Source organism: Sitophilus oryzae, unplaced genomic scaffold (genome assembly GCF_002938485.1).
Source record: "Sitophilus oryzae breed Bouriz unplaced genomic scaffold, Soryzae_2.0 scaffold_1639_pilon_pilon, whole genome shotgun sequence".
Classification (NCBI taxonomy): domain Eukaryota; kingdom Metazoa; phylum Arthropoda; class Insecta; order Coleoptera; family Curculionidae; genus Sitophilus; species Sitophilus oryzae.
In genome coordinates, this window is record NW_022146324.1 from 223,228 (window position 1) to 235,879 (window position 12,652).

General features: G+C 35.8%; 1 long non-coding RNA gene across 2 annotated transcripts; it reads right to left on the reverse strand.

The window, feature by feature from the left end:
- Nucleotides 1-3,665: 3,665 nt before the first annotated feature.
- Nucleotides 3,666-7,817, reverse strand: LOC115880637. 2 transcript variants are annotated; one of them, XR_004049914.1, is made up of 4 exons: nucleotides 7,801-7,817; nucleotides 3,988-4,098; nucleotides 3,795-3,934; nucleotides 3,666-3,722 (listed from the first exon to the last, which is right to left on the reverse strand). It is a non-coding gene; the product is annotated as an uncharacterized LOC115880637 (long non-coding RNA). The 2 variants fall into 2 exon arrangements; XR_004049913.1 differs by lacking the exon at nucleotides 7,801-7,817 and having other exon boundaries at nucleotides 3,988-4,104.
- Between the last annotated feature and the right edge of the window lie 4,835 nt (nucleotides 7,818-12,652).

Genomic DNA, 12,652 nt, shown 5'->3' on the forward strand with positions numbered 1-12,652 from the left:
TGGTTTAGGTTGCGCGATTTAAACAAGCTAGGGCTCGTTTAAAAGAGCTTTTCTTCCTTAATGATCTCCAGTATAAATTTTGTTTCCACAATTTTTTATGTGGTAGCTAGAGGGCGCTGTTTGACATCATAACAGATATTGCGCTTTTGCGTCAAAAAATTAAATAGGAGGATATATTTCTCTTTGTGCAGTTAAATAGAGCACAAAATTTCCAAAATATCAGCGCAAACCGCAACTTTCTACCTTCTCTCTAACCGGAGATATTAAGAGAACAAATCACGTTAGGCTGCCGCTTAGGATTGTATGGTCTAAAAATTATAGTAGTAGACTTGGTTTGGTTTGGTTTTTGGTCATCATAAAATAATAGTATAGTGTATATATAAAAGGGTATGTAAGCTTGACTCCAGCCACTCCATTGACTCCAGCTGCTGATTGGCTGGCGGCGGTCACGTGACGCTCAACTCGAGCGCTGATTGGTCGGATTGTCGCGGGCTGACGTATTTTGAATTTGTTGCGTATGATTGACGGATTTCCATGTGTTTGGCGATGCGATGAGGTTTTTTAATTAAATAGTTGATGTTGTAATGTCCTAATAATTATTTATTTTCGTACCTATTTAATATTTATTTTTGATACGCACTACCAACAAGAAGATTTTGTGATTTTTGCGTGAATCGCGTACCTCTGCATAATAATACATAATTATGAATATCTAAATCTGTTCACTTTCGAAATTTAAAAATATCGAACCATCATCAGTCACCAGTCATCAGTGGATATTATACATATTAGAATAATGCATTAATGCAATATTCTACCTCCAATAATGATTATTAGAACAGGTATCAGCAACAGCAGTCTGTCTGTTAGCAGTTGTAGTTCTGTTCTCTCTCGTGTGTACCGGGTGGCCAACTAAGAATGGACGCCGGCTGTATCTCAGATTCTAATAAGTAAATCGATCAAGAGAAATCGCTGGAAATTATTTTCAAGTTCGAAAAATGCCCGCTAGGGGGCGTTTCTCTAATAGCGAATCAGAAAACAGGTATTTTAAATATTACTATTAGAATCATCGAGAAATTTGTAATTTTTTTGATATAGAGTATTTTGCTCTGTCTCATAAAATAAAGTGGTGAGGGTGAAACTTGCTCTTATTAAAATAAGGATAACTCTGGTTTAGGTTGCGCGATTTAAACAAGCTAGGGCTCGTTTAAAAGAGCTTTTCTTCCTTAATGATCTCCAGTATAAATTTTGTTTCCACAATTTTTTATGTGGTAGCTAGAGGGCGCTGTTTGACATCATAACAGATATTGCGCTTTTGCGTCAAAAAAAATTAAATAGGAGGATATATTTCTCTTTGTGCAGTTAAATAGAGCACAAAATTTCCAAAATATCAGCGCAAACCGCAACTTTCTACCTTCTCTCTAACCGGAGATATTAAGAGAACAAATCACGTTAGGCTGCCGCTTAGGATTGTATGGTCTAAAAATTATAGTAGTAGACTTGGTTTGGTTTGGTTTTTGGTCATCATAAAATAATAGTATAGTGTATATATAAAAGGGTATGTAAGCTTGACTCCAGCCACTCCATTGACTCCAGCTGCTGATTGGCTGGCGGCGGTCACGTGACGCTCAACTCGAGCGCTCATTGGTCGGATAGTCGCGGGCTGACGTATTTTGAATTTGTTGCGTATGATTGACGGATTTCCATGTGTTTGGCGATGCGATGAGGTTTTTTAATTAAATAGTTGATGTTGTAATGTCCTAATAATTATTTATTTTCGTACCTATTTAATATTTATTTTTGATACGCACTACCAACAAGAAGATTTTGTGATTTTTGCGTGAATCGCGTACCTCTGCATAATAATACATAATTATGAATATCTAAATCTGTTTACTTTCGAAATTTAAAAATATCGAACCATCATCAGTCACCAGTCATCAGTGGATATTATACATATTAGAATAATGCATTAATGCAATATTCTACCTCCAATAATTATTATTAGAACAGGTATCAGCAACAGCAGTCTGTCTGTTAGCAGTTGTAGTTCTGTTCTCTCTCGTGTGTACCGGGTGGCCAACTAAGAATGGACGCCGGCTGTATCTCAGATTCTAATAAGTAAATCGATCAAGAGAAATCGCTGGAAATTATTTTCAAATTCGAAAAATGCCCGCTAGGGGGCGTTTCTCTAATAGCGAATCAGAAAACAGGTATTTTAAATATTACTATTAGAATCATCGAGAAATTTGTAATTTTTTTGATATAGAGTATTTTGCTCTATCTCATAAAATAAAGTGGTGAGGGTGAAACTTCCTCTTATTAAAATAAGGATAACTCTGGTTTAGGTTGCGCGATTTAAACAAGCTAGGGCTCGTTTAAAAGAGCTTTTCTTCCTTAATGATCTCCAGTATAAATTTTGTTTACACAATTTTTTATGTGGTAGCTAGAGGGCGCTGTTTGACATCATAACAGATATTACGCTTTTGCGTCAAAAAATTAAATAGGAGGATATATTTCTCTTTGTGCAGTTAAATAGAGCACAAAATTTCCAAAATATCAGCGCAAACCGCAACTTTCTACCTTCTCTCTAACCGGAGATATTAAGAGAACAAATCACGTTAGGCTGCCGCTTAGGATTGTATGGTCTAAAAATTATTATAGTAGTAGGCTAGGAAACAAAAAGGGGTAAATTGGTTACGTCAAAATATCAAAACGTTTAAGTTCAGTTTTCATGTATCCGAATTTCGGGCGTTTTCTTAAAAAAAATGATCATTTCATGTCATAATTATTTAAACGTGTTTATGTAACATTATCATCCATCCATATAATTTTTACGAATATCTTGGTTAATTATACGTAAGTTCTCAGATGAAAATGTCCCAAAGTCAGACAATCCATAATTTTATTAAAGTTTCTAGGAATTTTTTGCCGCCATATTGCTTTTAACAGAAAACGGCCGAATTTCGTATGGTCGAAAACTAGGGGTTTATTTCATGTAACGTCATTTAGTTATTAATCCAAGTTCGTCCTTGATTTCACTTGTTTTCGTGTTTTACCTGTTGTTTGTGTTAATTATAAAATTTATTTATATTATAAAGTTTATGTCGTTTAGGTCTTCTATCTTAACAATATGCACTGCTGGTCCAAATCTACCCTTGATGGAAATACTTTAGCACCAAGACCAAGATCATTGGTCGGTAAATGTTTACGCAGGAGTTCTAGGTTGGCGAATGATTGGACTTTTTTAATTATCTGAATGAAATGAACTATCCATAATGTCTAAGAAATGAATTGCCAGTTTTGTTAGGGGAAACATCATGATGAAATTGCATTTGTTGCAATTTCATCAGCATGAATGCAGTTGGTATAGTTGAGGCAGCGGTGCCGCTTATTTTGTTATGAATGTGTGGGGCTTCTTGGATACCACTTACTTTAGTAGATAGAGACGCTGGAGCGGCATATTTTCATGGCCAGCTAGGTCATCGGATTCAATATGCCTGGGTTTTAAATTATGGGGTCGAATCAAAAACGAACATGGATAAATAATAATTAAATAGTATTAAAATGAAATTATAATAATAATAATTTTCGCAGACAATCACGGCACTCGGTCATACCACACCCTGAAGAAAATATAGTAACCGAAGAAACTGGACGGATATTTGAAGAGTACCGTATGAAATATAGTGGTGTTGACTTCTTAAGTCGTCCAAGGCTTCCTAAAATTAAATATAATAATCAAACAAAGTCAACTGTCGCCATCATGAATAGAGCATTAAACCAATACTTACCGCAAAGTTTATCTCTTCAGGACACATGTGATTTAATCTACTGCGCCGCTGCTGCTGTCTGTCATGTTACCGGATTGAGGATAGGAGAGATGGCGCAATCATCAAATCATAAACCTCAAATACCACCTTGGAAGAGGAGACTGGAAAATAAAATAAAAGATATTAGGGTAACTATTGAGTACTACATACATACCTAACAAATGATAACCCGTCGAACAGAACCAAACGAATAGTAAATGATATCATCCGACAAAATAACTTGGAAGCTGGTTCCGTTCGTATCCTAAGGGAATTTATGGACAACCTGAAACAAAAATAGCTGCATTAGGGTGTCGTTTGCGACGATACAATGAGAGTGAAAAACGGCGCAAACAAAATAAACAATTTATTACCAACCAGAAGTTGTTTCTTAGAGCACTGAGCACCCAAAAAGAAGAACCTGATAGAGCGCTTGTTAAAGCTGATGAAATGTATAACTTCTGGAATAACATCTGGGGAAATGAGCAAGAACATCAAGATGCTTACTGATTAAAGAAGAAATACACCGCACGCAAGATTTACTGAAAAATGAGGGAAATCCAGATAACAGAGAACGATATTAAACAGGCCGTTAGCTCACTAGGAAACTGGAAAGCACCCGGAATTGATAAAATCCAGGCATACTGGTGGAAGCACCTCACACATGTCCATGCAGTCTTGGCAATACAATTGACCCAAGCAATAAAAAATCCCGCTGAAACAATACCTGCTTTTTTTTTTTTTTCACCATGGGCATCACGCATATGATACCTAAAAATAAATTTTTTGATGATCCTAAAAACTTCAGGCCAATAACTTGCCTACCAGTCATATAAAAATTTCACGTCTGTATTCGAAAAATCAATATCAAAACACCTAAAAATCACCATATACTGGCAAGAGAACAAAACGGCAGCCGAAAAGGATCTAGAGGAAGTACAGAGTGGCTTAATAATTGATAATGTAATCGGAAAGCAAGCATATAAAAAGAAACATATCTATCGCTTGGATCGATTAAAAGAAAGCGTTCGACTCTGTACCACATTCATGGCTACTTAAAATTCTGGAGATCTAATAGATATATACCTCAATAGTCAGAAGTCTTTAATATTTAATGCAGCAATGGCAAACATCTCTTCTCGTTACTTCCTCAGGGGACAGCTATCAAACCAAACCATTAAAAGTCCGAAGAGGGATATTCCAAGGGGATAGCTTGAGCCCATTAATGTTTTGCATGGCCATAAATCCACTAAGTTTCATGTTTAAGTCTAGCAAATATGGCTATGCTGTGAAGAACAATCCCTAAGTAAAGATTTCCGATTTGCTTTACATGGATGATTTAAAATGTTACGCGAGCAACCCAGAACAACTTAAAAGGCAAATGGAACTTGTAGCATCCTTTAGCCAAGCTGTTCGTATGGAATTCGGTGTGGAAAAATGTGCATTCCTGCAGTGTAAAAAAGGGAAAATCCAAGAATCTAACGAGATTATTTTAACTAACGAAATAACATTATCACCGTTACATCTGGGTGAAACCTACAGATATCTTGGTATCCATCAAGCTCTAAAAATTGATGATGGAGTAATAAAAAAGACTGCGGAGAATGCATTTATGAAGAGGGTTTGTGAAGTCTTGGGAACAGAGCTTCATGCGAAGAATAAAATAGCTGCGATCAATGTAATAAATAGCAGCACCTGTAATTCTTAATACATTCGGAGTTCTAAAATGGTCACAAACCGACCTGGAGTCTCTCGATAGACAAGTCAGAATATCAATGACAAGGCACCGAATGCACCACCCCCATGCTTCAACCATTAGACTCTACATTCCAAGGGACAAAGGTGGAAGAGGAATTATTAGTCTCATTGCTATGCATGAAAAGCACATCAGAAGTCTGCAGCATTACTTTGACCAAGCAAATGACCCTCTCCTTTCAGCTATTAAGACCGCCGACAGGAATTTCACACCTTTAAACTTAGCAGGTCAAAGATTACCTGCAGGTACTAGGGGTGCTGAGGAACTAATCGAGGAGTGGAAAGGGAAAGCCTTGCATGGAAGATATCCATCCAACTTATATAACCCAGACGTTCACCGAAATCTGTCATTACGGTTTCTTAGAGATGGAGAGCTCAGAGCTGAGACCGAATGATTTATTATAGCTATACAAGACCAGCAAATACCAACTAAAAATTTCCTAAAAATAATAGCCAAAAAGGATTTACCTACTGACAGATGCCGACTATGCAATGCCTTTCCGGAAACAATTCAACACATCTGCTCTGGATGTACCTATCTTGCACCGCGATATTATCTGGACAGGCACAACCGGGTGGCTAGTATTCTACACCAAGAAATCTGTAAAAAAGAAAATATTTTAAATGAAATTACACCCTACTACCGATACTTACCTGAAAAAATAGTAGAAAACGAAAACGTAAAAGTATACTGGGATACTGACATCATCACAGATCGTACTGTGCAGCATAATAGACCTGATATAGTAGTCTTCTATTAAAAACAAAAACATGCTTACCTGCTGGATATCACAATACCACTAGACGAAAATATTAAAAATGCAAGAAAAGAGAAAAACACAAAATATGAAGCACTGGCGCAAGAACTAAAAGCTATATACGATTTGAGCAAGACTTTTATATTACCAATAATATTTACCTGTAACGGCCTAGTAGACGTAAACCTTGTTCAAAGCCTTAAAAAACTCCAACTTCACAACCTGGAAAGAATCATCTCTACCATGCAGAAGTCCACAATTCTTTCTACCTGTTCTATCGTTCGCACTGTGTTGAACCGCGATTAGGTCGTTGATAAGAATTATCCCGACTTAGTGGCTAAAACCGGCTTTAAGCTGTGAAAAAAAAAAAAAAAAAAAAAAAAAAAAAATTAAACCATATAATCCTAAGCGGCAGCCTAATGTGATTTGTTCTCTTAATATCTGCGGTTAGAGAGGAGGTAGAAAGTTGCGGTTTGCGCTGATCTTTGGCATGGCCATAAACCCACTAAGTTTCATGCTTAAGTCTAGCAAATATGGCTATGCTGTGAAGAACAATCCCCAAGTAAAGATTTCCCACTTGCTTTACATGGATGATTTAAAATGTTACGCGAGCAACCCAGAACAACTTAAAGGGCAAATGGAACTTGTAGCATCCTTTAGCCAAGCTGTTCGTATGGAATTCGGTATGGAAAAATGTGCATTCTTGCACTGTAAAAAAGGGAAAATCGAAGAATCTAACGAGATTATTTTAACTAACGAAATAACATTCTCACCGTTACATCTAGGTGAAACCTACAAATATCTTGGTATCCATCAAGCTCTAAAAATTGATAATGGAGTAATAAAAAAGACTGCGGAGGATGCATTTATGAAGAGGGTTTGTAAAGTCTTGAGAACAGAGCTTCATGCGAAGAATAAAATAGCTGCGATCAATGCATGGGCAGAACCTGTAATTCTTAATACATTCGGAGTTCTAAAATGGTCACAAACCGACCTGGAGTCTCTCGATAGGAAAGTCAGAACATCAATGACAAGGCACCGAATACACCACCCATATGCTTTAACCATTAGACTCTACATACCAAGGGACAAAGGTGGAAGACGAATTATTAGTCTCATTGCTATGCATGAAAAGCACATCAGAAGTCTGCAGCATTACTTTGACCAATCAAATGACCCTCTCCTTTCAGCTATTAAGACCGCCGACAGGAATTTCACACCTTTAAACTTAGCAGGTCAAAGATTACCTGCAGGTACTATGGGTGTTGAGAAACTAATCGAAGAGTGCAAAGGGAAAGCCTTGCACGGAAGATATCCATCCAACTTATATAACCCAGACGTTGACCGAAATCTGTCATTACGTTTTCTCAGAGATGGAAAGCTCAGAGCTGAGACCGAAGGATTTATTATAGCTATACAAGACCAACAAATACCAACTAAAAATTTCCTAAAAATAATAGCCAAAAAGGACTTACCTAATGACAGATGCCGACTATGCTATGCCTTTCCGGAAACAATTCAACGCATCTGCTCTGGATGTACCTATCTTGCACCGCGGCATTATCTGGACAGGCACAACCGGGTGGCTGGTATTCTACACAAAGAAATCTGCAAAAAAGAAAATCTTTTAAATTAAATTACACCGTACTCCCGATACTTACCTGAAAAAATAGTAGAAAACGAAAACGTAAAAGTATACTGGGATACTGACATCATGACATGTACATGACATCATGACATGTACTGTGTAGCATAATAGACCTGATATAGTAGTCTTCAATAAAAAACAAAAACATGCTTACCTGCTGGATATCACAATACCACTAGACGAAAATATTAAAAATGCAAGAAAAGAGAAAATCACAAAATATGAAGCACTGGCGCAAGAAGCGGTATACGATTTAAGCAAGACTTTTATATTACCAATAATACTTACCTGTAACGGCCTAGTAGACGTAAACCTTGTTCAAAGTCTTAAAAAACTCCAACTTCACAACCCGGAAAGAATCATCTCTACCATGCAGAAGTCCACAATTCTTTCTACCTGTTCTATCGTTCGCACTGTGTTGAACCGCGATTAGGCCGTTGATAAGAATTATCCCGACTTAGTCGCTAAAACCGGCTTTAAGCTGAGAAAAAAAAATTATACCATATAATCCTAAGCGGCAGCCTAATGTGATTTGTTCTCTTAATATCTCCGGTTAGAGAGAAGGTAGAAAGTTGCGGTTTGCGCTGATCTTTTGGAAATTTTGTGCTCTATTTAACTATGCAAAGAGAAATATAGCCTCCTATTTAATTTTTTTACGCAAAAACGCAATATCTGTTATGATGTCAAACAGCGCCCTCTAGCTACCACAAAAAAAAATTGTGGAAACAAAATTTATACTGGAGATCATTAAAGAAGAAAATCTCTTTTAAACGAGCCCTAGTTTGTTTAAATCGCGCAACCTAAACCAGAGTTATCCTTATTTTAATAAAAGCAGGTTTAACCTTCCCCCACTACTTTATTTTATGAGATAGAGCAAAATACTTTATATCAAAAAAATTACAAATTTCTCAATGATTACAATAGTAATATTTAAAATACCTGTTCACCTGCGTATTTTTGAGAAAAACAATGTTTTCTGATTCGCTGTTAGAGAAACGCCCCTAGCGGGCATTTTTCGAACTTGAAAGTAATTTCCAGCGATTTCTCTTGATCGATTTACTTATTAGAATTTTTTTCCCAAAGTTATACGATAAGTAGTTTCTGAGATACAGCCGGCGTCCATTCTTAGTTGGCCACCCAGTACATTACTTTATTCTGCATTTTAGAGCAATGGTTTGATCTCCTACATATATAAATATCCCTTAAGTAAACTAACAGTAGAAGAAACATATTTGGTAACACATATTTTCTTTATTTAACTTAGAGCCATTAAAAAATATCATTCTTAGGTCGAGTCTCTCTTAGTAATTTTGGATAGCCATCGTCCAAAATTGTCTGTAACCGATATATTTATACTTCGAAAAGCTTTAATTTCTTCAGTAAGTATGCATGCGTAATAACAAAAAACTTCGAATAAAAAGATTAAGAAAGGAGCACATCAACAAACTTAGGTAGAACCCGATGGGGGACTAATATGGCATATGGCTGACTTAAATTTCAGATTATCACTGCTGTTCTAATTTAATTTAAAATGTGTAAAAATACAGGGTGGCGCACCTCATTCGCCTCGGTTGATTATACGAAAACGGAAAGATGTAGAAGCAAAATATTTTATGGGTATATATGGGGAGGTAATGTGCACAATTTAAAATTATTTTGAAATGTACAAGGTGTTTCAAAAGATCCATACCAAAGTTATATTTTTTCTTATGGAACACCCGGTATTTTATTTCAATTTTGGATCCTTGGGCCCAAAAAAAGGTATTTATTGTAAGGGTTAAATATGTTTAAAATCTTTGGTTTCTGAGATATTTAAAGATATTTAAATTTGCATGCTACAATAAAATAGATTATTAACACACTGTACATTACTTTTCAGAATCAGTTCTTATGCTGAGTTTAAAGGTAGAGAAATAAACTTTACAGAAAAATGTTATTCCTTTCTTAAATATATACAGGGGTATCAAAAATTGCTGGTCTATTTTAAATATTTATTTTCCATAAAAACTTCGTTATTTCAAATGCAACACTATGTATTTTTTTAAAAAAGTCGAAGCAGATTTAAATGCTCTTTCAAACTATATTAGGGTTTCCTATACCTATCTGGCTCAGATTTTGAATAAAAAGCGATTTTTCAATAAAATTGTAATCAAGGTGGCTAGTGTTGTCATGGCAAATTTCTAGTGACGGTTAGTAGCTATTTTGAAAATCGAAATTAGTTTATGGACTTCTTTAGATTTGTACTAGTTTACTTTTATTGAATTTACCTACAATAGTTTAATAAATAATATTTATTAAATATGTGTATTTTATTCTATCAAGAAAAACGAAGAAAGTTCTTTGAATTATTTTACGATGACTTGTAGATATATGGATTTTCTATAAAATAGCCATTACGGCAAATTCATTTTATTCACTTCCAATGACAGGCTTCTGCCTAATAAGTTTTTTATAAACCACACTACCAGCTCTGCGAAATAGGACAAGAAGTTTTTCAAAGAAACGCTTATCAGGAAGTTTCCTATTTGGATCTTTGAGCATAAGCCCTTGAGGCCAAGAAGTAATTTTCCTCACAAAATAATATCACGCACTAGTAACATCTATTCGTTCCGCCAGTAGATACTGCTTTATTTCTCTTGATAAAATAATGAATACTTACTTATTAAACTATTGTAGGTAAATTTAAGTAAACTGTTATAAATTATAAATAATAATGTCCATAAACTAATGTCGACTTTGAAAATAGTTACTACTGTCACTAGAAAATTGCCATGGCGGCACCAGCCATCTTGATTGCAATTTTATTTAAAAATCGTTTTTTATTCAAAATCTGGGGTAGATAGGTATAGGAAACCCTAATATAGTTTGAAAGAACATTTGAATCTGCTTCGATTTATTTAAAAAAATACAGGGTGTTGCATTTGAAATAACGAACTTTTTATATAAAATATATCCTTAAAATAGATCAGCAACTATTGATAGCCCTGTATAAATTTAAGAAACCAATACCATTTTTCAGTAAAGTTTATTTCTCTACCTTTAAACTCAGCATAAGAATTAATTCTGAAAAGTAATGTATAGGGTGTTAATGTCTATTCTATTGTAGCATGCAAATTTAAATATCTCAAAAACTAAAGATTTTAAACATATTTAACCCTTATAATAAATTCCTTTTTTTGGGCCCAAGAATCCAAAAATTAAATAAAATACTGGTGTTTCATAAGAAAAAATATAACTTTGATATGGATCTTAGTTCTGAAACACCCTGTATATTTCAAAATAATTTTAGATTGTGCACATTGTCTCCCCACATATACCCATAAAATATTTTGTTTCTACATCTTTCCGTTTTCGTATAATCCACCGAGGCGAATGAGGTGCGCCACCCTGTATAATGTTGGGTAGACTCAATAATTGGTTGGTTTTGTTTTATAGTGCCAAGAAATAATATCAGTTATTAATATTTTAAAAGGTATACATAATATTTTTAATAAAAATAGACAAGTTATAATAACTATTTGATAATAAAAATTCGAGAAATGCTATTGACAGACCTAAGTTAAATTGATGTATCCTAATTATTTTTGACAAATAAAAGCGAAAATGCCAGAATAGTTATTTTTGTATCTAGTGCGCGAAGTGCTAGTTTGGTGATCGATATTTGATTTTTTGAAAAATTAGTCGAGATCACCAAAGTAGTTCGCACACGAGTTGCAAGTTGCAAACAACATTTTTTCTACAAACATTAAAATCGGGATATCCCTAGATTAGATTAGATTAGATTCTTAGAGGTGGCTTTCGGCCTGATCCATTGCGACCTTCTCAGATCTATTGTGGTCCTCTTCTGATCCTTAGATTACATTCTCCAGTCCTATCCTTTTCACAAAGTTTAGCAACTTGGAGACTGAACCCTCCATGTAGCTCCTTGGCAATGGCCTATCAATGCCTATTACCGGGAACCGCACATTTGCCAGGCTGTCACACCAACATAAACTGTGTTCTGACGTTTCTTCTTCAGATTGGCAGAACCTACACATAGCTTCTTCTGTCAATCCCATCAGCTTTAGATGCCTATTTAGCTTACAATGCCCTGTTAGTAGACCTACTACAGCTTTGACTGTCTTTCTGTCCTTGCTTATCAAGTGTACCGTGAATTTTGGCGAATGTTCTACAATGAACCTTTTCGCCTGTCTCTGCCCTGGTGAGTTTCTCCACCATTCTAGAGATTTGTTGGCCACCCATCGTTCCGTGGCTATTCTCGTGATGAGCCTTGCTTGGCCCTTTCATCTGCCTTTTCGTTACCCTTGTGACCCGCGTGCCCTGGCACCCATGCCAACGTAACAGTGCTACGTTCGCCCTAAGTATTCAGAGCACGCACACAGTCCCACACTAGTCTAAAATTGACCATTGACAGTGAAGATGGCCACAGAACGATTTGTTCTTTGTTGCCTTATTATTTCTTCTACACAATAGTATAGTATTTCTGTTTGGAAACTTGTGACATCCTTAGATAGGCTGACGTGGAAGGATCTCCCTTGTTTCGGCCCTACTATCCCAGCTCCTACGCCTTCTGACGTTTTTGAGCCGTCTGTATACCAGGTTGCCTCAGCTTGAATGGGTACACCTTTACTCCAATCTTCCCCACCTTGTGTCTGTTGCAATCCCAATACTTTGTCTGC